Source organism: Phasianus colchicus, chromosome Z (assembly GCF_987193195.1).
Source record: "Phasianus colchicus chromosome Z, bPhaCol1.hap1.1, whole genome shotgun sequence".
Taxonomy (NCBI): Eukaryota; Metazoa; Chordata; class Aves; order Galliformes; family Phasianidae; genus Phasianus; species Phasianus colchicus.
Window position 1 is genome coordinate 64,418,189 of NC_143476.1, and position 25,175 is coordinate 64,443,363.

The following is a 25,175-nucleotide window of genomic DNA, read 5'->3' on the forward strand; positions in this document are numbered from 1 at the left end:
TTCTCGATCCCAAATCAATACAAATTTTCTGTATCAATCTTAAGTAATTGTGCCTTCAGAATGTATGCAGATGGGGTTATCCAATTTGCTATTTGTCACTTTGGGCATTGATTTTTTCCAAAGTCCCCTTTCCCAGCAATTTGCTCACTGATCTCTGTTCTGAGGGATCATATTCCCTAAATTTCCTCCTGCCCTCATCGTCTTCTGCACTATTGTTATTTAACCTGGCAAGTAGCTAAGCACCGCACAGTTACTTGATCACCCTCTTCGCACTCATTCTTAGTGAGACAGGGGAGGGAATTGGGGGGGCAGGGAGGGGAAAGGAAGAAGGAATGAAAAAGGGATAATAGTAATTAAAATAATAATAATAAATATATATATATTTGTGTGTATATGTATACATTTATATAAATTTGTATATTTGTATGTGTGTGAGTGTGTGTATGAATATATATATATATATATATACACACACTCATATAAACAAAAGTGATGCATAAGTGATTTCACATCACCCACTAACAGATCCCCTGCCAGACCCCAGCCATGCTGCCCCACCAACTTCCCTGTTTTCAGGCTTTATTCCCGTATGATGTCATATAGTATGGAATATCCCCTTGGCCAATTTAGGTCGGTTTTCCTGATTCCATTCCCTCCCAACTCCTTGTTTCCCCACAGCCTCCCTCACAGGCAGAACAGTATGAGAAGCTGAGAAACCAAAATGTCCTTGGCTCTGTGCAATACTACTCAGTAACAACTAGAATAATGAGTGGGTTATCAAAATATACTCTGAAAGCCAAAACATTCCAACTAAAACTAGGACATGCATCCTTATCTTCTTGGAAAAAAACTTTCTACAGAGGAGATTTGTATTCAAGCCAATGCAGCAGCCAAAATTGCAGCATTTTTCTTCCTTTCCTTAAATCTCACTTTGTTTCTCCTTTCTTTCCAATTCTTCCTTATTCTTGTATATCTTATATGCATTTACTGTTAGCTGAGACATCGACATTCTAGACATGCTGTCTTTTTGTAATTTTCTTCTGATTCCCCTTCATGAAGAAACTTGTTCAAGGCCGCATTGGATGGAGTCCTGGGCAACCTGGGACTTGTGTTACCAGGAAACTTCCTGGCTGGGCACAGGCCTTGGATAATTATCCCCTCTTCTCTTCTCTTTTTCAGGTAGGTAGTGACAAAGTCATGTTGAAAAGTCCAATGGTGATCAAAAAGACTTTCAGGGTCTTGTGGAGATGGATAAAAGGATCAAGAGGGCAGGCAGTGCTCCCTTCTGTCCTTCAAGTTGAGGGAAATGGTATTGAAAGAAACAGGTGAGTTTTCAATATGGTTTGAAGGGATACATTGAGAAAATCAGGTTTACAACTGATAAGCAATAGAATAGCACGTCATGGTTTGACAGCAAGCTAGTGAGGGTTTTACTGAGTACTTTGGAGAACTCTTGAAGTGTTTGTATACCAATACATGCAGTATGAAAAATAAATAAAGGAACTGAAAGCCTGGCTCAGTTGCAATGCTACAACATTATTATAATTGGTTGAACCTGTGTGAAGAGTCCTGTGCTTGAAGTGCTATAATGGGCGATAATAGATTCTTCAGGAAACTTAGGCAGGTCAGGTCAGACAGACAGGTAACGCTGTATGTAAAAGGGGTTCAACTATACATGGGTGACTCTGGGGATAGGTTAGGGAAAAACTAATAAAGCAGATGTTACTGTAGGAATCTATTACAAATCACCAAGCCAGCATGATATCAGTGACACATGAGGACTGACAGGATAGAGCTCCAATTACAGAAGGGAGTGGAGATTATTTTGTATATGTATACATGATGGAGAGATTAAGACACAATGGGTCAAATGTCAGCCTGACCAGTTTATTACAAATCCTAGTTGTTTAGGGAGGTGTCAATGGTTTACGGGCTGGTTCGGCCCGGTTCTGTGACTAACAGGGCAGAGGGATTTCGCAAAATCTGTGCCTCCGGAAAAGGGAATAATTGAAATAATTGAAAGGAAATAATTGAAAACAGCGGCAACGATCTGAGGAGAAACAAACTAATTTACTAAATATAGTATCGGAATGCAAGTTAAAACACCATCATACAATATAATTAGAATTGAAGTTAATAAATCAAATATGACGAGAGAGAGAATGTCTGAAAGGTGGATAGGCCTCACCAAAATGCTGAGATGAGATGCGCAGTCCAGTTGAGCAGCAGGGAGATGGGAGAAGAGCCGACGAAGAAGAGCAGACAAAGAAGAACGCATCAGGTAATCTTGCCAGGAATTATATCTCCTCTTTGTGACAGCAAAGTCCCCTGGGGAATGTAGTTCTTCCCTTCTGGGTACCTGCCCAGAACTTGAGCATTAACAGGTAAACTCCCAGTGTCCCATGTGATGTTATAATGTGGAATACTGAAAACCAAAAACATGACAGGAGGTGGGAAGGGAAAATGGATGATAAAAAAGAGTTAGAAAATGAAGTGAAAGAGTTTTTGCAGAAAGCATGAGAGAGATAGTCATCGTTGAGATTTTAGCATAGCTCATAGCTCATAATCCAGAGAAAATACTCTTTGTTTCGGACATAAGAATAAAGTTAATTATGGCAGAAAGCCTTGCCAAAAGCTTACAGAAAAATATTTCTGTGCTACCAGACAACCACAAGAGACAACTTTTAAGTTGCAAGGTTAGGATGTTTCCCAGTGCTTCATATCAGAATTTCAATCCTAACATTTTGGGGGATTTTAAAGCTTTCATATTTTGTAGATTTCTAAACAGAATTTGGCACCTGGAATAATAAAACTGTCTACTGGTAAGAGGATTCAAGTCATTATGACGATCATCAGTGTTAACATGCTTAATTCCAGTTTACCACTGTCTCTTAGATGGATGCTGCAAGGATGTAAGTTGCAAAAATTGTGGCAGATTAGTTTTACATAGGAGAACTGAGTGTTTCTTCCACTGCTTTGGGATTGTGCCATCAGACTCATGTGCAGGGGCCTGTCAGGATTATGAAACTGACTGCACAAAGGTAGCCAATGGAGACTTGGCCTGCTTGACCACATGATGTTTGTAAATAACATGCATTGTATGGTGTTCACATTAACAGAAGTTACATATGCACTATCAGGCCAAGGATGTTACTTGGAGAATGGGGGTTGGCATTAGGACTTGGACTTAGGCTTAGTCTCAGCTTAGGAGAAAGCTGCACATTATGACCATTAGAGTGACATACAGGAAATCAGACTTTTTTCTCCTCGTGGTTAAAAACCCATTGATAGATTTTTGGCAATGTTATCTCCTTCAATATCTGCCTTACTGCAACACCCCTCAAAGTCAAAGCAAAAGGCAATGGAGTGGGTATACCAGGAACCAGCCCAGAACAGCACTGGAGGAGAAGGGTGATGCAGCCTTATAGGTAACAGCAGATAGTATCAGCTCATGTCCTCCCCACAGGCTCCAGAGCAGGGCCATTTAGCCCCAGGTGAGGGGTAGTCCTGGTGAACTTATGATACCAGCCTACCTCCTCTTCCAGCTCTGCTACAGCAGCAGAACCTAACCAGCAGTTACTATGGCAGTCCTAGGGCAGGACATTTGAGCCCCTGTCATCCATCTTACCAGAAAACCTAAGCTGTTGAAAAGCCTGAATATGAAAGATGTAGCAGCATTCAGCTGCTACCAAGTCCCTCTGAAAGTCCCTTGAAAGGAAACCAAAAGACATTAAAAAAACTGAATGTGTGTTTTATTATATTTAAGATATTTTTCTATTTTTTTTTTCTATTTTTTTCTATTATTGTCTATAGAGTTTAAATCACGTAGTCAAAAGTAAATGAATGTAATTTTACATATTCAGTATTTTGATACACAGTACAGAACTAAAAGTATAATAAAAGCTAAGAGAACTGGAGCACCTTACCTATGAAGAAAGGTTGAGAGAACTGGCCTTGTTTAGCGTGGAGAAGAGAAGGCTTTGGGGAGAGCTCATTGTGGTCTGCTAATACTTGAAGGGAAGATATAAACAGGAGGGGGAATGGCTGTTTGCAGGGGTGGATAGTGGTAAGACAAAGGGGAATGGTTTTAAACTGAGACAGGGGAGGTTTAGGTTAGATATTAGGAGGAAGTTTTTCACTGAGAGGGCGGTCATGCAGTGTCAGAAGAAGCAAAAGTTATTCCAGTTTTCAGGAACGATAAATAAAAAAACATAGCAACTGTGGGTCAGTACATTTTATTTCTTTGCTTGCCAAAAATAAGTAGAAGATTAGTCAAAGATAACAGAGTCATTAATCAAAGCAAACATAGGTACACAAAGGGAAACTAATTCACGAAAAAGGCAATTACATTTTATGAAAAGATTATCCATCTAGTAAATAAAAAGAGAGTGCAGTGTGTTGGGTTTTTGTATTTTAGCGAAGATACTCGGAATGTTATCCACAACAGAATTCAGGACGAAATAACGAATATAGAGCTGAAAAAGAACAAAGTAAAATGAGATAAAAACACGAAGGAAGGCTGATCTGAAAGTGCTGTAATGAATGGAGCAAACTCAAGCAGGAAAAGCACTGCCCTATAAAGAATAAATTAAAAAAAAAAAAAAAAAAAGTGAAATGAAAAAAAAAAACCTAAAAAACACGTGTAAAAAGGAGATGACGAAAGACAGTAAATACTACAGAAAGTAATAAGTACAGGCATAATATAGGCTACATTACGCATTGTAGAAGGACACTATAAGAAGCAGAAAAGCCCTGTGCTCTTCATGAGCACTGCTCTGCAGGAAGTAAAATCAATATTTTTGTCAAAAATACAAAAGAGCCTATCGAACCAAAAGTGATGGGGAAAATATTGGCAGAATGAAACCGAGAGCACACAGGAAACATGCAGGTACAGGGGTGGAAGGCTGTAGAAGTCAGTCCCTCCACAGCTCTGCTCTGCCACTCCTTCCTCCTCACGCTTCTGCCCTGTACCTGTGTGTGCTCTGAGCAGGCTGCAGCATCCCTTGGGGGATAGCGACGTGCCCGCTGCCTCCAGCAGGGGCTGCGGGAGAATCTCTGTCCTAGCGCCTGGAGCACCTCCTCCTGTTTCTCCTCCTGCCCATGCTTTGTCTCCAGTCTTTGCTCCGGCACCACCTCCTGCTCCTCACGCTCCACCTCCTTCTCCTCCTCCCTCTCCGCCTCCCGCTCCTCAGCATCTCGCCTTGGCATTCACGCGGCTGTTTCTCACGCTTTTCCACCCTCTCTCCCCACTGCTGGGCAGCATTCTGCCCCATCCTGCCCTTTCCCGGGTGGGACGTTTTGCCCAGGACGCCTCCGCCTTGGGTGCGGGGCTCAGTTGTGCCTTGTGGCAGTGCCGCTGGAGCTGGGTGGAAAGGGCTGGTTTTCACACGGGGCATTCCTGCCTTTTCCTCAGAGGCAGCCGGCAACCCACAGTGCCGGCACCTGGGCACCTGCCCCCCCTACAGCTGGGACAATTGTACCAAAATGAATGTATTTTAACATCAGAGCGCTTTCTGGTCCAGACGAGCTGGGCAGCCAATCAGAGGGAATCCTGAGAAGGCGGCAGCCATTAGAAGAGAGGCCAACCACAGAGCAGTACGAAAACACGTGGCCGACAGTGTGTCAGAAAATGGTGGCTCCTGACCATGGAATTCAAGCTGAAACAAAATGGCGCCTGGGCAGGCTCATGAAATGGCGGCTGCTCACCCTGGAATGCAGACGCGAACAAAATGGTGCCTCCCGGTGTAGGTACGTGGGAGGGATTTTCTGTCCTGTCCCATCCTACCGGTGGGCGGGCCCAGTAGCACTGGCTCGTCCCCTTCACCCGCAGCTCTATCCCCGCCCTGGCACGCACTCCACCCAGCGCCTCCAGCTGGTAGCCGGGAAGAACTGCGCGCTGGAGGCGCTGCTCTGCTGAGCAGCTAGAGGCGCCGGCCGTGCTGCCCGGCGGCTCTCCGGCCGAGTGGCAGGAGGTGCTCTGCTGCACATCACGTGTAGCTGAACGAGCCCAAATCTAGAATTTGGGGCGTGCGGGGGCGTGCTAGGCATGGCTTTTGAGGAGTGGTTTTTCTGCCCCTGTCTAAATTGCAAGGTGGGCAGCATTTACGGTAAAGAGGGAAGATGAGAGAGCAGGTGACCGTGCACATCCTCCCGACTCTGTGCAGGTGGCTTGAATTCCAGTGTCACCCGTCTGGATGATGTGCACGCTTCTGTGCAAGTGCCTTCTTTTCTGAGCGTGCCAAGTCACACCCAGGCAGCAAAATTCATAGCGCAACGATTAAAAGGAAGAAAGGGTTGCATGCTCAGCTGAAGGTGGCGTTTTGCTCCGGTTTTCCATGTATGCCAAGGGGACAGAGCACTGCCTGAGATTTCCAGCCCCACGTAACGCCCCAGGCCTGCCCTAGTGTGCTCTCCTACGCCGGTTGGCATAAGCCCCGGGGATGATGTGGCCTGTCACTCGAGCTGCCGGGGGCGCTCTCGTTGGCACGTTTGAGCATTTGTAGGCGGAGAAGATGTCTCTCCAGGCCCAGGCCCAGCATGGCCACCTGGGAGGCATCCTCGTGCCCCCTGTTTTTGCTGAGCCTCCACCGTCTTGAGGCTCCCCGCCGCTGATGTGCCAGTGGCCTTTCTGCAGACTGCAAAAGGGCGGGTCGCTGATGTGGCCTTCTGCTTTCGTTGGACCGTTTCTATTCCCACTGAAAGTCAAATTCTTTATTTTGTTAGCCGGCACGAAGGAACGTCCTGCCCGTTTCACATCTACCCCTTCAGGAATGCAGACGTACGTCTGTAACACAGACATGCTCGACCTTGCTGCCTGGGTGCCTGTTATGTGTACTTGTTGCTGTTTAACCTGGCAGAAAACTGAACACCACACAGCCTCCCCAGCTGTGGCGGGGAGAGTATCGGAAGGATGAAACTGGGAGCACACCCGGGTTGAGGCAAAGACCATTTACTAGGTAGATGACAAGCCGTGCCTGCAAGCCAAGGGAAACATTCACCACTTCTCTCTGACGGGCAAACATCCAGCCACTTCTAGCATCCCACGGCTCAGTGCACGTCACAAGCTCTTCTCTAGTACGGTATGCAGCGTAGCTGAATAGCTGAACACGAAGGTTGACAAAAGCTTTACTTTCCTTTGTGAAGTTCTTCATGCATTTCAATGTATGTGTAATTTGTGTATACAGCTGCGTCGGGCTGACGTTGGCCAGCAGCCTGATGCTGTCCAGTCTGTCCCGTGCCATCTTCTTGTGCACTCCCAGCCTCCTTGCCGGGCGCTGCTCTGCAACAAGAGCAGGAACTACAGCGTGGATGCGTTAGCACCACCATTTTGGTCAAAAAATGCAAAAGAGCCCGTCAAACCGTACGAGGCGGTACGAGGAAAACGAGCAGTATCCCAGACAAAACCACAACAACTACCGAGTGCGGTATAGTAGTAGGTAGAGAGGGTAGTACGGCACCTAGGGTAGCTACGTTGCATTGGAGAAAATATTTTCAATTACCTTTGTCAAATCCTTTCCATATATAATTCTGTACCTGTATATATTGCAGAGATTGCTGCGGTGGGCAGGCCTCGGCCAGCAGCCCGATGCACACCCAAGCTACTCTCTCACTCAGTGTCCTCAACGGGACGGAGTAGGGTACGCGACGAGAATTCTCGTGGGCCAAGATAGGCATAGGGAGCGCGCTCACCAGAGGCAGAGCAGAATAGACATGGGGGAAGCTGCTTGCTGTCACTGCACATTTTGGACAGACTTGGATGGTGAGAAACAAGAGCACCTGACCCCCCTTCACTTCTTCCCCGAGCTCAAACACCTTTCTTCACGCATGAGTCCTCGACCTCCCCGCAGCGCGAGAGGTGCCGGGGTCGGGGGCTGTAGCGGTCAGTCCCTCCACAGCTCTGCTCTGCCACTCCTTCCTCCTCACGCTTCTGCCCTGTACCTGTGTGTGCTCTGAGCAGGCTGCAGCATCCCTTGGGGGATAGCGACGTGCCCGCTGCCTCCAGCAGGGGCTGCGGGAGAATCTCTGTCCTAGCGCCTGGAGCACCTCCTCCTGTTTCTCCTCCTGCCCATGCTTTGTCTCCAGTCTTTGCTCCGGCACCACCTCCTGCTCCTCACGCTCCACCTCCTTCTCCTCCTCCCTCTCCGCCTCCCGCTCCTCAGCATCTTGCCTTGGCATTCACGCGGCTGTTTCTCACGCTTTTCCACCCTCTCTCCCCACTGCTGGGCAGCATTCTGCCCCATCCCGCCCTTTCCCGGGCGGGACGTTTTGCCCAGGACGCCTCCGCCTTGGGTGCGGGGCTCAGTTGTGCCTTGTGGCAGTGCCGCTGGAGCTGGGTGGAAAGGGCTGGTTTTCACACGGGGCATTCCTGCCTTTTCCTCAGAGGCAGCCGGCAACCCACAGTGCCGGCACCTGGGCACCTGCCCCCCCTACAGCTGGGACAATTGTACCAAAATGAATGTATTTTAACATCAGAGCGCTTTCTGGTCCAGACGAGCTGGGCAGCCAATCAGAGGGAATCCTGAGAAGGCGGCAGCCATTAGAAGAGAGGCCAACCACAGAGCAGTACGAAAACACGTGGCCGACAGTGTGTCAGAAAATGGTGGCTCCTGACCATGGAATTCAAGCTGAAACAAAATGGCGCCTGGGCAGGCTCATGAAATGGCGGCTGCTCACCCTGGAATGCAGACGCGAACAAAATGGTGCCTCCCGGTGTAGGTACGTGGGAGGGATTTTCTGTCCTGTCCCATCCTACCGGTGGGCGGGCCCAGTAGCACTGGCTCGTCCCCTTCACCCGCAGCTCTATCCCCGCCCTGGCACGCACTCCACCCAGCGCCTCCAGCTGGTAGCCGGGAAGAACTGCGCGCTGGAGGCGCTGCTCTGCTGAGCAGCTAGAGGCGCCGGCCGTGCTGCCCGGCGGCTCTCCGGCCGAGTGGCAGGAGGTGCTCTGCTGCACATCACGTGTAGCTGAACGAGCCCAAATCTAGAATTTGGGGCGTGCGGGGGCGTGCTAGGCATGGCTTTTGAGGAGTGGTTTTTCTGCCCCTGTCTAAATTGCAAGGTGGGCAGCATTTACGGTAAAGAGGGAAGATGAGAGAGCAGGTGACCGTGCACATCCTCCCGACTCTGTGCAGGTGGCTTGAATTCCAGTGTCACCCGTCTGGATGATGTGCACGCTTCTGTGCAAGTGCCTTCTTTTCTGAGCGTGCCAAGTCACACCCAGGCAGCAAAATTCATAGCGCAACGATTAAAAGGAAGAAAGGGTTGCATGCTCAGCTGAAGGTGGCGTTTTGCTCCGGTTTTCCATGTATGCCAAGGGGACAGAGCACTGCCTGAGATTTCCAGCCCCACGTAACGCCCCAGGCCTGCCCTAGTGTGCTCTCCTACGCCGGTTGGCATAAGCCCCGGGGATGATGTGGCCTGTCACTCGAGCTGCCGGGGGCGCTCTCGTTGGCACGTTTGAGCATTTGTAGGCGGAGAAGATGTCTCTCCAGGCCCAGGCCCAGCATGGCCACCTGGGAGGCATCCTCGTGCCCCCTGTTTTTGCTGAGCCTCCACCGTCTTGAGGCTCCCCGCCGCTGATGTGCCAGTGGCCTTTCTGCAGACTGCAAAAGGGCGGGTCGCTGATGTGGCCTTCTGCTTTCGTTGGACCGTTTCTATTCCCACTGAAAGTCAAATTCTTTATTTTGTTAGCCGGCACGAAGGAACGTCCTGCCCGTTTCACATCTACCCCTTCAGGAATGCAGACGTACGTCTGTAACACAGACATGCTCGACCTTGCTGCCTGGGTGCCTGTTATGTGTACTTGTTGCTGTTTAACCTGGCAGAAAACTGAACACCACACAGCCTCCCCAGCTGTGGCGGGGAGAGTATCGGAAGGATGAAACTGGGAGCACACCCGGGTTGAGGCAAAGACCATTTACTAGGTAGATGACAAGCCGTGCCTGCAAGCCAAGGGAAACATTCACCACTTCTCTCTGACGGGCAAACATCCAGCCACTTCTAGCATCCCACGGCTCAGTGCACGTCACAAGCTCTTCTCTAGTACGGTATGCAGCGTAGCTGAATAGCTGAACACGAAGGTTGACAAAAGCTTTACTTTCCTTTGTGAAGTTCTTCATGCATTTCAATGTATGTGTAATTTGTGTATACAGCTGCGTCGGGCTGACGTTGGCCAGCAGCCTGATGCTGTCCAGTCTGTCCCGTGCCATCTTCTTGTGCACTCCCAGCCTCCTTGCCGGGCGCTGCTCTGCAACAAGAGCAGGAACTACAGCGTGGATGCGTTAGCACCACCATTTTGGTCAAAAAATGCAAAAGAGCCCGTCAAACCGTACGAGGCGGTACGAGGAAAACGAGCAGTATCCCAGACAAAACCACAACAACTACCGAGTGCGGTATAGTAGTAGGTAGAGAGGGTAGTACGGCACCTAGGGTAGCTACGTTGCATTGGAGAAAATATTTTCAATTACCTTTGTCAAATCCTTTCCATATATAATTCTGTACCTGTATATATTGCAGAGATTGCTGCGGTGGGCAGGCCTCGGCCAGCAGCCCGATGCACACCCAAGCTACTCTCTCACTCAGTGTCCTCAACGGGACGGAGTAGGGTACGCGACGAGAATTCTCGTGGGCCAAGATAGGCATAGGGAGCGCGCTCACCAGAGGCAGAGCAGAATAGACATGGGGGAAGCTGCTTGCTGTCACTGCACATTTTGGACAGACTTGGATGGTGAGAAACAAGAGCACCTGACCCCCCTTCACTTCTTCCCCGAGCTCAAACACCTTTCTTCACGCATGAGTCCTCGACCTCCCCGCAGCGCGAGAGGTGCCGGGGTCGGGGGCTGTAGCGGTCAGTCCCTCCACAGCTCTGCTCTGCCACTCCTTCCTCCTCACGCTTCTGCCCTGTACCTGTGTGTGCTCTGAGCAGGCTGCAGCATCCCTTGGGGGATAGCGACGTGCCCGCTGCCTCCAGCAGGGGCTGCGGGAGAATCTCTGTCCTAGCGCCTGGAGCACCTCCTCCTGTTTCTCCTCCTGCCCATGCTTTGTCTCCAGTCTTTGCTCCGGCACCACCTCCTGCTCCTCACGCTCCACCTCCTTCTCCTCCTCCCTCTCCGCCTCCCGCTCCTCAGCATCTTGCCTTGGCATTCACGCGGCTGTTTCTCACGCTTTTCCACCCTCTCTCCCCACTGCTGGGCAGCATTCTGCCCCATCCCGCCCTTTCCCGGGCGGGACGTTTTGCCCAGGACGCCTCCGCCTTGGGTGCGGGGCTCAGTTGTGCCTTGTGGCAGTGCCGCTGGAGCTGGGTGGAAAGGGCTGGTTTTCACACGGGGCATTCCTGCCTTTTCCTCAGAGGCAGCCGGCAACCCACAGTGCCGGCACCTGGGCACCTGCCCCCCCTACAGCTGGGACAATTGTACCAAAATGAATGTATTTTAACATCAGAGCGCTTTCTGGTCCAGACGAGCTGGGCAGCCAATCAGAGGGAATCCTGAGAAGGCGGCAGCCATTAGAAGAGAGGCCAACCACAGAGCAGTACGAAAACACGTGGCCGACAGTGTGTCAGAAAATGGTGGCTCCTGACCATGGAATTCAAGCTGAAACAAAATGGCGCCTGGGCAGGCTCATGAAATGGCGGCTGCTCACCCTGGAATGCAGACGCGAACAAAATGGTGCCTCCCGGTGTAGGTACGTGGGAGGGATTTTCTGTCCTGTCCCATCCTACCGGTGGGCGGGCCCAGTAGCACTGGCTCGTCCCCTTCACCCGCAGCTCTATCCCCGCCCTGGCACGCACTCCACCCAGCGCCTCCAGCTGGTAGCCGGGAAGAACTGCGCGCTGGAGGCGCTGCTCTGCTGAGCAGCTAGAGGCGCCGGCCGTGCTGCCCGGCGGCTCTCCGGCCGAGTGGCAGGAGGTGCTCTGCTGCACATCACGTGTAGCTGAACGAGCCCAAATCTAGAATTTGGGGCGTGCGGGGGCGTGCTAGGCATGGCTTTTGAGGAGTGGTTTTTCTGCCCCTGTCTAAATTGCAAGGTGGGCAGCATTTACGGTAAAGAGGGAAGATGAGAGAGCAGGTGACCGTGCACATCCTCCCGACTCTGTGCAGGTGGCTTGAATTCCAGTGTCACCCGTCTGGATGATGTGCACGCTTCTGTGCAAGTGCCTTCTTTTCTGAGCGTGCCAAGTCACACCCAGGCAGCAAAATTCATAGCGCAACGATTAAAAGGAAGAAAGGGTTGCATGCTCAGCTGAAGGTGGCGTTTTGCTCCGGTTTTCCATGTGTGCCAAGGGGACAGAGCACTGCCTGAGATTTCCAGCCCCACGTAACGCCCCAGGCCTGCCCTAGTGTGCTCTCCTACGCCGGTTGGCATAAGCCCCGGGGATGATGTGGCCTGTCACTCGAGCTGCCGGGGGCGCTCTCGTTGGCACGTTTGAGCATTTGTAGGCGGAGAAGATGTCTCTCCAGGCCCAGGCCCAGCATGGCCACCTGGGAGGCATCCTCGTGCCCCCTGTTTTTGCTGAGCCTCCACCGTCTTGAGGCTCCCCGCCGCTGATGTGCCAGTGGCCTTTCTGCAGACTGCAAAAGGGCGGGTCGCTGATGTGGCCTTCTGCTTTCGTTGGACCGTTTCTATTCCCACTGAAAGTCAAATTCTTTATTTTGTTAGCCGGCACGAAGGAACGTCCTGCCCGTTTCACATCTACCCCTTCAGGAATGCAGACGTACGTCTGTAACACAGACATGCTCGACCTTGCTGCCTGGGTGCCTGTTATGTGTACTTGTTGCTGTTTAACCTGGCAGAAAACTGAACACCACACAGCCTCCCCAGCTGTGGCGGGGAGAGTATCGGAAGGATGAAACTGGGAGCACACCCGGGTTGAGGCAAAGACCATTTACTAGGTAGATGACAAGCCGTGCCTGCAAGCCAAGGGAAACATTCACCACTTCTCTCTGACGGGCAAACATCCAGCCACTTCTAGCATCCCACGGCTCAGTGCACGTCACAAGCTCTTCTCTAGTACGGTATGCAGCGTAGCTGAATAGCTGAACACGAAGGTTGACAAAAGCTTTACTTTCCTTTGTGAAGTTCTTCATGCATTTCAATGTATGTGTAATTTGTGTATACAGCTGCGTCGGGCTGACGTTGGCCAGCAGCCTGATGCTGTCCAGTCTGTCCCGTGCCATCTTCTTGTGCACTCCCAGCCTCCTTGCCGGGCGCTGCTCTGCAACAAGAGCAGGAACTACAGCGTGGATGCGTTAGCACCACCATTTTGGTCAAAAAATGCAAAAGAGCCCGTCAAACCGTACGAGGCGGTACGAGGAAAACGAGCAGTATCCCAGACAAAACCACAACAACTACCGAGTGCGGTATAGTAGTAGGTAGAGAGGGTAGTACGGCACCTAGGGTAGCTACGTTGCATTGGAGAAAATATTTTCAATTACCTTTGTCAAATCCTTTCCATATATAATTCTGTACCTGTATATATTGCAGAGATTGCTGCGGTGGGCAGGCCTCGGCCAGCAGCCCGATGCACACCCAAGCTACTCTCTCACTCAGTGTCCTCAACGGGACGGAGTAGGGTACGCGACGAGAATTCTCGTGGGCCAAGATAGGCATAGGGAGCGCGCTCACCAGAGGCAGAGCAGAATAGACATGGGGGAAGCTGCTTGCTGTCACTGCACATTTTGGACAGACTTGGATGGTGAGAAACAAGAGCACCTGACCCCCCTTCACTTCTTCCCCGAGCTCAAACACCTTTCTTCACGCATGAGTCCTCGACCTCCCCGCAGCGCGAGAGGTGCCGGGGTCGGGGGCTGTAGCGGTCAGTCCCTCCACAGCTCTGCTCTGCCACTCCTTCCTCCTCACGCTTCTGCCCTGTACCTGTGTGTGCTCTGAGCAGGCTGCAGCATCCCTTGGGGGATAGCGACGTGCCCGCTGCCTCCAGCAGGGGCTGCGGGAGAATCTCTGTCCTAGCGCCTGGAGCACCTCCTCCTGTTTCTCCTCCTGCCCATGCTTTGTCTCCAGTCTTTGCTCCGGCACCACCTCCTGCTCCTCACGCTCCACCTCCTTCTCCTCCTCCCTCTCCGCCTCCCGCTCCTCAGCATCTCGCCTTGGCATTCACGCGGCTGTTTCTCACGCTTTTCCACCCTCTCTCCCCACTGCTGGGCAGCATTCTGCCCCATCCCGCCCTTTCCCGGGCGGGACGTTTTGCCCAGGACGCCTCCGCCTTGGGTGCGGGGCTCAGTTGTGCCTTGTGGCAGTGCCGCTGGAGCTGGGTGGAAAGGGCTGGTTTTCACACGGGGCATTCCTGCCTTTTCCTCAGAGGCAGCCGGCAACCCACAGTGCCGGCACCTGGGCACCTGCCCCCCCTACAGCTGGGACAATTGTACCAAAATGAATGTATTTTAACATCAGAGCGCTTTCTGGTCCAGACGAGCTGGGCAGCCAATCAGAGGGAATCCTGAGAAGGCGGCAGCCATTAGAAGAGAGGCCAACCACAGAGCAGTACGAAAACACGTGGCCGACAGTGTGTCAGAAAATGGTGGCTCCTGACCATGGAATTCAAGCTGAAACAAAATGGCGCCTGGGCAGGCTCATGAAATGGCGGCTGCTCACCCTGGAATGCAGACGCGAACAAAATGGTGCCTCCCGGTGTAGGTACGTGGGAGGGATTTTCTGTCCTGTCCCATCCTACCGGTGGGCGGGCCCAGTAGCACTGGCTCGTCCCCTTCACCCGCAGCTCTATCCCCGCCCTGGCACGCACTCCACCCAGCGCCTCCAGCTGGTAGCCGGGAAGAACTGCGCGCTGGAGGCGCTGCTCTGCTGAGCAGCTAGAGGCGCCGGCCGTGCTGCCCGGCGGCTCTCCGGCCGAGTGGCAGGAGGTGCTCTGCTGCACATCACGTGTAGCTGAACGAGCCCAAATCTAGAATTTGGGGCGTGCGGGGGCGTGCTAGGCATGGCTTTTGAGGAGTGGTTTTTCTGCCCCTGTCTAAATTGCAAGGTGGGCAGCATTTACGGTAAAGAGGGAAGATGAGAGAGCAGGTGACCGTGCACATCCTCCCGACTCTGTGCAGGTGGCTTGAATTCCAGTGTCACCCGTCTGGATGATGTGCACGCTTCTGTGCAAGTGCCTTCTTTTCTGAGCGTGCCAAGTCACACCCAGGCAGCAAAATTCATAGCGCAACGATTAAAAGGAAGAAAGGGTTGCATGCTCAGCTGAAGGTGGCGTTTTGCTCCGGTTTTCCATGTATGCCAAGGGGACAGAGCACTGCCTGAGATTTCCAGCCCCACGTAACGCCCCAGGCCTGCCCTAGTGTGCTCTCCTACGCCGGTTGGCATAAGCCCCGGGGATGATGTGGCCTGTCACTCGAGCTGCCGGGGGCGCTCTCGTTGGCACGTTTGAGCATTTGTAGGCGGAGAAGATGTCTCTCCAGGCCCAGGCCCAGCATGGCCACCTGGGAGGCATCCTCGTGCCCCCTGTTTTTGCTGAGCCTCCACCGTCTTGAGGCTCCCCGCCGCTGATGTGCCAGTGGCCTTTCTGCAGACTGCAAAAGGGCGGGTCGCTGATGTGGCCTTCTGCTTTCGTTGGACCGTTTCTATTCCCACTGAAAGTCAAATTCTTTATTTTGTTAGCCGGCACGAAGGAACGTCCTGCCCGTTTCACATCTACCCCTTCAGGAATGCAGACGTACGTCTGTAACACAGACATGCTCGACCTTGCTGCCTGGGTGCCTGTTATGTGTACTTGTTGCTGTTTAACCTGGCAGAAAACTGAACACCACACAGCCTCCCCAGCTGTGGCGGGGAGAGTATCGGAAGGATGAAACTGGGAGCACACCCGGGTTGAGGCAAAGACCATTTACTAGGTAGATGACAAGCCGTGCCTGCAAGCCAAGGGAAACATTCACCACTTCTCTCTGACGGGCAAACATCCAGCCACTTCTAGCATCCCACGGCTCAGTGCACGTCACAAGCTCTTCTCTAGTACGGTATGCAGCGTAGCTGAATAGCTGAACACGAAGGTTGACAAAAGCTTTACTTTCCTTTGTGAAGTTCTTCATGCATTTCAATGTATGTGTAATTTGTGTATACAGCTGCGTCGGGCTGACGTTGGCCAGCAGCCTGATGCTGTCCAGTCTGTCCCGTGCCATCTTCTTGTGCACTCCCAGCCTCCTTGCCGGGCGCTGCTCTGCAACAAGAGCAGGAACTACAGCGTGGATGCGTTAGCACCACCATTTTGGTCAAAAAATGCAAAAGAGCCCGTCAAACCGTACGAGGCGGTACGAGGAAAACGAGCAGTATCCCAGACAAAACCACAACAACTACCGAGTGCGGTATAGTAGTAGGTAGAGAGGGTAGTACGGCACCTAGGGTAGCTACGTTGCATTGGAGAAAATATTTTCAATTACCTTTGTCAAATCCTTTCCATATATAATTCTGTACCTGTATATATTGCAGAGATTGCTGCGGTGGGCAGGCCTCGGCCAGCAGCCCGATGCACACCCAAGCTACTCTCTCACTCAGTGTCCTCAACGGGACGGAGTAGGGTACGCGACGAGAATTCTCGTGGGCCAAGATAGGCATAGGGAGCGCGCTCACCAGAGGCAGAGCAGAATAGACATGGGGGAAGCTGCTTGCTGTCACTGCACATTTTGGACAGACTTGGATGGTGAGAAACAAGAGCACCTGACCCCCCTTCACTTCTTCCCCGAGCTCAAACACCTTTCTTCACGCATGAGTCCTCGACCTCCCCGCAGCGCGAGAGGTGCCGGGGTCGGGGGCTGTAGCGGTCAGTCCCTCCACAGCTCTGCTCTGCCACTCCTTCCTCCTCACGCTTCTGCCCTGTACCTGTGTGTGCTCTGAGCAGGCTGCAGCATCCCTTGGGGGATAGCGACGTGCCCGCTGCCTCCAGCAGGGGCTGCGGGAGAATCTCTGTCCTAGCGCCTGGAGCACCTCCTCCTGTTTCTCCTCCTGCCCATGCTTTGTCTCCAGTCTTTGCTCCGGCACCACCTCCTGCTCCTCACGCTCCACCTCCTTCTCCTCCTCCCTCTCCGCCTCCCGCTCCTCAGCATCTTGCCTTGGCATTCACGCGGCTGTTTCTCACGCTTTTCCACCCTCTCTCCCCACTGCTGGGCAGCATTCTGCCCCATCCCGCCCTTTCCCGGGCGGGACGTTTTGCCCAGGACGCCTCCGCCTTGGGTGCGGGGCTCAGTTGTGCCTTGTGGCAGTGCCGCTGGAGCTGGGTGGAAAGGGCTGGTTTTCACACGGGGCATTCCTGCCTTTTCCTCAGAGGCAGCCGGCAACCCACAGTGCCGGCACCTGGGCACCTGCCCCCCCTACAGCTGGGACAATTGTACCAAAATGAATGTATTTTAACATCAGAGCGCTTTCTGGTCCAGACGAGCTGGGCAGCCAATCAGAGGGAATCCTGAGAAGGCGGCAGCCATTAGAAGAGAGGCCAACCACAGAGCAGTACGAAAACACGTGGCCGACAGTGTGTCAGAAAATGGTGGCTCCTGACCATGGAATTCAAGCTGAAACAAAATGGCGCCTGGGCAGGCTCATGAAATGGCGGCTGCTCACCCTGGAATGCAGACGCGAACAAAATGGTGCCTCCCGGTGTAGGTACGTGGGAGGGATTTTCTGTCCTGTCCCATCCTACCGGTGGGCGGGCCCAGTAGCACTGGCTCGTCCCCTTCACCCGCAGCTCTATCCCCGCCCTGGCACGCACTCCACCCAGCGCCTCCAGCTGGTAGCCGGGAAGAACTGCGCGCTGGAGGCGCTGCTCTGCTGAGCAGCTAGAGGCGCCGGCCGTGCTGCCCGGCGGCTCTCCGGCCGAGTGGCAGGAGGTGCTCTGCTGCACATCACGTGTAGCTGAACGAGCCCAAATCTAGAATTTGGGGCGTGCGGGGGCGTGCTAGGCATGGCTTTTGAGGAGTGGTTTTTCTGCCCCTGTCTAAATTGCAAGGTGGGCAGCATTTACGGTAAAGAGGGAAGATGAGAGAGCAGGTGACCGTGCACATCCTCCCGACTCTGTGCAGGTGGCTTGAATTCCAGTGTCACCCGTCTGGATGATGTGCACGCTTCTGTGCAAGTGCCTTCTTTTCTGAGCGTGCCAAGTCACACCCAGGCAGCAAAATTCATAGCGCAACGATTAAAAGGAAGAAAGGGTTGCATGCTCAGCTGAAGGTGGCGTTTTGCTCCGGTTTTCCATGTGTGCCAAGGGGACAGAGCACTGCCTGAGATTTCCAGCCCCACGTAACGCCCCAGGCCTGCCCTAGTGTGCTCTCCTACGCCGGTTGGCATAAGCCCCGGGGATGATGTGGCCTGTCACTCGAGCTGCCGGGGGCGCTCTCGTTGGCACGTTTGAGCATTTGTAGGCGGAGAAGATGTCTCTCCAGGCCCAGGCCCAGCATGGCCACCTGGGAGGCATCCTCGTGCCCCCTGTTTTTGCTGAGCCTCCACCGTCTTGAGGCTCCCCGCCGCTGATGTGCCAGTGGCCTTTCTGCAGACTGCAAAAGGGCGGGTCGCTGATGTGGCCTTCTGCTTTCGTTGGACCGTTTCTATTCCCACTGAAAGTCAAATTCTTTATTTTGTTAGCCGGCACGAAGGAACGTCCTGCCCGTTTCACATCTACCCCTTCAGGAATGCAGACGTACGTCTGTAACACAGACATGCTCGACCTTGCTGCCTGGGTGCCTGTTATGTGTACTTGTTGCTGTTTAACCTGGCAGAAAACTGAACACCACACAGCCTCCCCAGCTGTGGCGGGGAGAGTATCGGAAGGATGAAACTGGGAGCACACCCGGGTTGAGGCAAAGACCATTTACTAGGTAGATGACAAGCCGTGCCTGCAAGCCAAGGGAAACATTCACCACTTCTCTCTGACGGGCAAACATCCAGCCACTTCTAGCATCCCACGGCTCAGTGCACGTCACAAGCTCTTCTCTAGTACGGTATGCAGCGTAGCTGAATAGCTGAACACGAAGGTTGACAAAAGCTTTACTTTCCTTTGTGAAGTTCTTCATGCATTTCAATGTATGTGTAATTTGTGTATACAGCTGCGTCGGGCTGACGTTGGCCAGCAGCCTGATGCTGTCCAGTCTGTCCCGTGCCATCTTCTTGTGCACTCCCAGCCTCCTTGCCGGGCGCTGCTCTGCAACAAGAGCAGGAACTACAGCGTGGATGCGTTAGCACCACCATTTTGGTCAAAAAATGCAAAAGAGCCCGTCAAACCGTACGAGGCGGTACGAGGAAAACGAGCAGTATCCCAGACAAAACCACAACAACTACCGAGTGCGGTATAGTAGTAGGTAGAGAGGGTAGTACGGCACCTAGGGTAGCTACGTTGCATTGGAGAAAATATTTTCAATTACCTTTGTCAAATCCTTTCCATATATAATTCTGTACCTGTATATATTGCAGAGATTGCTGCGGTGGGCAGGCCTCGGCCAGCAGCCCGATGCACACCCAAGCTACTCTCTCACTCAGTGTCCTCAACGGGACGGAGTAGGGTACGCGACGAGAATTCTCGTGGGCCAAGATAGGCATAGGGAGCGCGCTCACCAGAGGCAGAGCAGAATAGACATGGGGGAAGCTGCTTGCTGTCACTGCACATTTTGGACAGACTTGGATGGTGAGAAACAAGAGCACCTGACCCCCCTTCACTTCTTCCCCGAGCTCAAACACCTTTCTTCACGCATGAGTCCTCGACCTCCCCGCAGCGCGAGAGGTGCCGGGGTCGGGGGCTGTAGCGGTCAGTCCCTCCACAGCTCTGCTCTGCCACTCCTTCCTCCTCACGCTTCTGCCCTGTACCTGTGTGTGCTCTGAGCAGGCTGCAGCATCCCTTGGGGGATAGCGACGTGCCCGCTGCCTCCAGCAGGGGCTGCGGGAGAATCTCTGTCCTAGCGCCTGGAGCACCTCCTCCTGTTTCTCCTCCTGCCCATGCTTTGTCTCCAGTCTTTGCTCCGGCACCACCTCCTGCTCCTCACGCTCCACCTCCTTCTCCTCCTCCCTCTCCGCCTCCCGCTCCTCAGCATCTCGCCTTGGCATTCACGCGGCTGTTTCTCATGCTTTTCCACCCTCTCTCCCCACTGCTGGGCAGCATTCTGCCCCATCCCGCCCTTTCCCGGGCGGGACGTTTTGCCCAGGACGCCTCCGCCTTGGGTGCGGGGCTCAGTTGTGCCTTGTGGCAGTGCCGCTGGAGCTGGGTGGAAAGGGCTGGTTTTCACACGGGGCATTCCTGCCTTTTCCTCAGAGGCAGCCGGCAACCCACAGTGCCGGCACCTGGGCACCTGCCCCCCCTACAGCTGGGACAATTGTACCAAAATGAATGTATTTTAACATCAGAGCGCTTTCTGGTCCAGACGAGCTGGGCAGCCAATCAGAGGGAATCCTGAGAAGGCGGCAGCCATTAGAAGAGAGGCCAACCACAGAGCAGTACGAAAACACGTGGCCGACAGTGTGTCAGAAAATGGTGGCTCCTGACCATGGAATTCAAGCTGAAACAAAATGGCGCCTGGGCAGGCTCATGAAATGGCGGCTGCTCACCCTGGAATGCAGACGCGAACAAAATGGTGCCTCCCGGTGTAGGTACGTGGGAGGGATTTTCTGTCCTGTCCCATCCTACCGGTGGGCGGGCCCAGTAGCACTGGCTCGTCCCCTTCACCCGCAGCTCTATCCCCGCCCTGGCACGCACTCCACCCAGCGCCTCCAGCTGGTAGCCGGGAAGAACTGCGCGCTGGAGGCGCTGCTCTGCTGAGCAGCTAGAGGCGCCGGCCGTGCTGCCCGGCGGCTCTCCGGCCGAGTGGCAGGAGGTGCTCTGCTGCACATCACGTGTAGCTGAACGAGCCCAAATCTAGAATTTGGGGCGTGCGGGGGCGTGCTAGGCATGGCTTTTGAGGAGTGGTTTTTCTGCCCCTGTCTAAATTGCAAGGTGGGCAGCATTTACGGTAAAGAGGGAAGATGAGAGAGCAGGTGACCGTGCACATCCTCCCGACTCTGTGCAGGTGGCTTGAATTCCAGTGTCACCCGTCTGGATGATGTGCACGCTTCTGTGCAAGTGCCTTCTTTTCTGAGCGTGCCAAGTCACACCCAGGCAGCAAAATTCATAGCGCAACGATTAAAAGGAAGAAAGGGTTGCATGCTCAGCTGAAGGTGGCGTTTTGCTCCGGTTTTCCATGTATGCCAAGGGGACAGAGCACTGCCTGAGATTTCCAGCCCCACGTAACGCCCCAGGCCTGCCCTAGTGTGCTCTCCTACGCCGGTTGGCATAAGCCCCGGGGATGATGTGGCCTGTCACTCGAGCTGCCGGGGGCGCTCTCGTTGGCACGTTTGAGCATTTGTAGGCGGAGAAGATGTCTCTCCAGGCCCAGGCCCAGCATGGCCACCTGGGAGGCATCCTCGTGCCCCCTGTTTTTGCTGAGCCTCCACCGTCTTGAGGCTCCCCGCCGCTGATGTGCCAGTGGCCTTTCTGCAGACTGCAAAAGGGCGGGTCGCTGATGTGGCCTTCTGCTTTCGTTGGACCGTTTCTATTCCCACTGAAAGTCAAATTCTTTATTTTGTTAGCCGGCACGAAGGAACGTCCTGCCCGTTTCACATCTACCCCTTCAGGAATGCAGACGTACGTCTGTAACACAGACATGCTCGACCTTGCTGCCTGGGTGCCTGTTATGTGTACTTGTTGCTGTTTAACCTGGCAGAAAACTGAACACCACACAGCCTCCCCAGCTGTGGCGGGGAGAGTATCGGAAGGATGAAACTGGGAGCACACCCGGGTTGAGGCAAAGACCATTTACTAGGTAGATGACAAGCCGTGCCTGCAAGCCAAGGGAAACATTCACCACTTCTCTCTGACGGGCAAACATCCAGCCACTTCTAGCATCCCACGGCTCAGTGCACGTCACAAGCTCTTCTCTAGTACGGTATGCAGCGTAGCTGAATAGCTGAACACGAAGGTTGACAAAAGCTTTACTTTCCTTTGTGAAGTTCTTCATGCATTTCAATGTATGTGTAATTTGTGTATACAGCTGCGTCGGGCTGACGTTGGCCAGCAGCCTGATGCTGTCCAGTCTGTCCCGTGCCATCTTCTTGTGCACTCCCAGCCTCCTTGCCGGGCGCTGCTCTGCAACAAGAGCAGGAACTACAGCGTGGATGCGTTAGCACCACCATTTTGGTCAAAAAATGCAAAAGAGCCCGTCAAACCGTACGAGGCGGTACGAGGAAAACGAGCAGTATCCCAGACAAAACCACAACAACTACCGAGTGCGGTATAGTAGTAGGTAGAGAGGGTAGTACGGCACCTAGGGTAGCTACGTTGCATTGGAGAAAATATTTTCAATTACCTTTGTCAAATCCTTTCCATATATAATTCTGTACCTGTATATATTGCAGAGATTGCTGCGGTGGGCAGGCCTCGGCCAGCAGCCCGATGCACACCCAAGCTACTCTCTCACTCAGTGTCCTCAACGGGACGGAGTAGGGTACGCGACGAGAATTCTCGTGGGCCAAGATAGGCATAGGGAGCGCGCTCACCAGAGGCAGAGCAGAATAGACATGGGGGAAGCTGCTTGCTGTCACTGCACATTTTGGACAGACTTGGATGGTGAGAAACAAGAGCACCTGACCCCCCTTCACTTCTTCCCCGAGCTCAAACACCTTTCTTCACGCATGAGTCCTCGACCTCCCCGCAGCGCGAGAGGTGCCGGGGTCGGGGGCTGTAGCGGTCAGTCCCTCCACAGCTCTGCTCTGCCACTCCTTCCTCCTCACGCTTCTGCCCTGTACCTGTGTGTGCTCTGAGCAGGCTGCAGCATCCCTTGGGGGATAGCGACGTGCCCGCTGCCTCCAGCAGGGGCTGCGGGAGAATCTCTGTCCTAGCGCCTGGAGCACCTCCTCCTGTTTCTCCTCCTGCCCATGCTTTGTCTCCAGTCTTTGCTCCGGCACCACCTCCTGCTCCTCACGCTCCACCTCCTTCTCCTCCTCCCTCTCCGCCTCCCGCTCCTCAGCATCTTGCCTTGGCATTCACGCGGCTGTTTCTCACGCTTTTCCACCCTCTCTCCCCACTGCTGGGCAGCATTCTGCCCCATCCCGCCCTTTCCCGGGCGGGACGTTTTGCCCAGGACGCCTCCGCCTTGGGTGCGGGGCTCAGTTGTGCCTTGTGGCAGTGCCGCTGGAGCTGGGTGGAAAGGGCTGGTTTTCACACGGGGCATTCCTGCCTTTTCCTCAGAGGCAGCCGGCAACCCACAGTGCCGGCACCTGGGCACCTGCCCCCCCTACAGCTGGGACAATTGTACCAAAATGAATGTATTTTAACATCAGAGCGCTTTCTGGTCCAGACGAGCTGGGCAGCCAATCAGAGGGAATCCTGAGAAGGCGGCAGCCATTAGAAGAGAGGCCAACCACAGAGCAGTACGAAAACACGTGGCCGACAGTGTGTCAGAAAATGGTGGCTCCTGACCATGGAATTCAAGCTGAAACAAAATGGCGCCTGGGCAGGCTCATGAAATGGCGGCTGCTCACCCTGGAATGCAGACGCGAACAAAATGGTGCCTCCCGGTGTAGGTACGTGGGAGGGATTTTCTGTCCTGTCCCATCCTACCGGTGGGCGGGCCCAGTAGCACTGGCTCGTCCCCTTCACCCGCAGCTCTATCCCCGCCCTGGCACGCACTCCACCCAGCGCCTCCAGCTGGTAGCCGGGAAGAACTGCGCGCTGGAGGCGCTGCTCTGCTGAGCAGCTAGAGGCGCCGGCCGTGCTGCCCGGCGGCTCTCCGGCCGAGTGGCAGGAGGTGCTCTGCTGCACATCACGTGTAGCTGAACGAGCCCAAATCTAGAATTTGGGGCGTGCGGGGGCGTGCTAGGCATGGCTTTTGAGGAGTGGTTTTTCTGCCCCTGTCTAAATTGCAAGGTGGGCAGCATTTACGGTAAAGAGGGAAGATGAGAGAGCAGGTGACCGTGCACATCCTCCCGACTCTGTGCAGGTGGCTTGAATTCCAGTGTCACCCGTCTGGATGATGTGCACGCTTCTGTGCAAGTGCCTTCTTTTCTGAGCGTGCCAAGTCACACCCAGGCAGCAAAATTCATAGCGCAACGATTAAAAGGAAGAAAGGGTTGCATGCTCAGCTGAAGGTGGCGTTTTGCTCCGGTTTTCCATGTGTGCCAAGGGGACAGAGCACTGCCTGAGATTTCCAGCCCCACGTAACGCCCCAGGCCTGCCCTAGTGTGCTCTCCTACGCCGGTTGGCATAAGCCCCGGGGATGATGTGGCCTGTCACTCGAGCTGCCGGGGGCGCTCTCGTTGGCACGTTTGAGCATTTGTAGGCGGAGAAGATGTCTCTCCAGGCCCAGGCCCAGCATGGCCACCTGGGAGGCATCCTCGTGCCCCCTGTTTTTGCTGAGCCTCCACCGTCTTGAGGCTCCCCGCCGCTGATGTGCCAGTGGCCTTTCTGCAGACTGCAAAAGGGCGGGTCGCTGATGTGGCCTTCTGCTTTCGTTGGACCGTTTCTATTCCCACTGAAAGTCAAATTCTTTATTTTGTTAGCCGGCACGAAGGAACGTCCTGCCCGTTTCACATCTACCCCTTCAGGAATGCAGACGTACGTCTGTAACACAGACATGCTCGACCTTGCTGCCTGGGTGCCTGTTATGTGTACTTGTTGCTGTTTAACCTGGCAGAAAACTGAACACCACACAGCCTCCCCAGCTGTGGCGGGGAGAGTATCGGAAGGATGAAACTGGGAGCACACCCGGGTTGAGGCAAAGACCATTTACTAGGTAGATGACAAGCCGTGCCTGCAAGCCAAGGGAAACATTCACCACTTCTCTCTGACGGGCAAACATCCAGCCACTTCTAGCATCCCACGGCTCAGTGCACGTCACAAGCTCTTCTCTAGTACGGTATGCAGCGTAGCTGAATAGCTGAACACGAAGGTTGACAAAAGCTTTACTTTCCTTTGTGAAGTTCTTCATGCATTTCAATGTATGTGTAATTTGTGTATACAGCTGCGTCGGGCTGACGTTGGCCAGCAGCCTGATGCTGTCCAGTCTGTCCCGTGCCATCTTCTTGTGCACTCCCAGCCTCCTTGCCGGGCGCTGCTCTGCAACAAGAGCAGGAACTACAGCGTGGATGCGTTAGCACCACCATTTTGGTCAAAAAATGCAAAAGAGCCCGTCAAACCGTACGAGGCGGTA

The 25,175-nt window shown here is 53.6% G+C and overlaps 1 long non-coding RNA gene across 1 annotated transcript; it reads right to left on the reverse strand.

Annotated features, from left to right (window-relative positions):
* Positions 1-534: 534 nt before the first annotated feature.
* On the reverse strand, positions 535-5,200 carry LOC149913045 (uncharacterized). Its single transcript, XR_016461791.1, has 4 exons — positions 4,972-5,200; positions 3,927-4,010; positions 2,189-2,425; positions 535-1,285 (listed from the first exon to the last, which is right to left on the reverse strand). It is a non-coding gene; the product is annotated as an uncharacterized LOC149913045 (long non-coding RNA).
* Between the last annotated feature and the right edge of the window lie 19,975 nt (positions 5,201-25,175).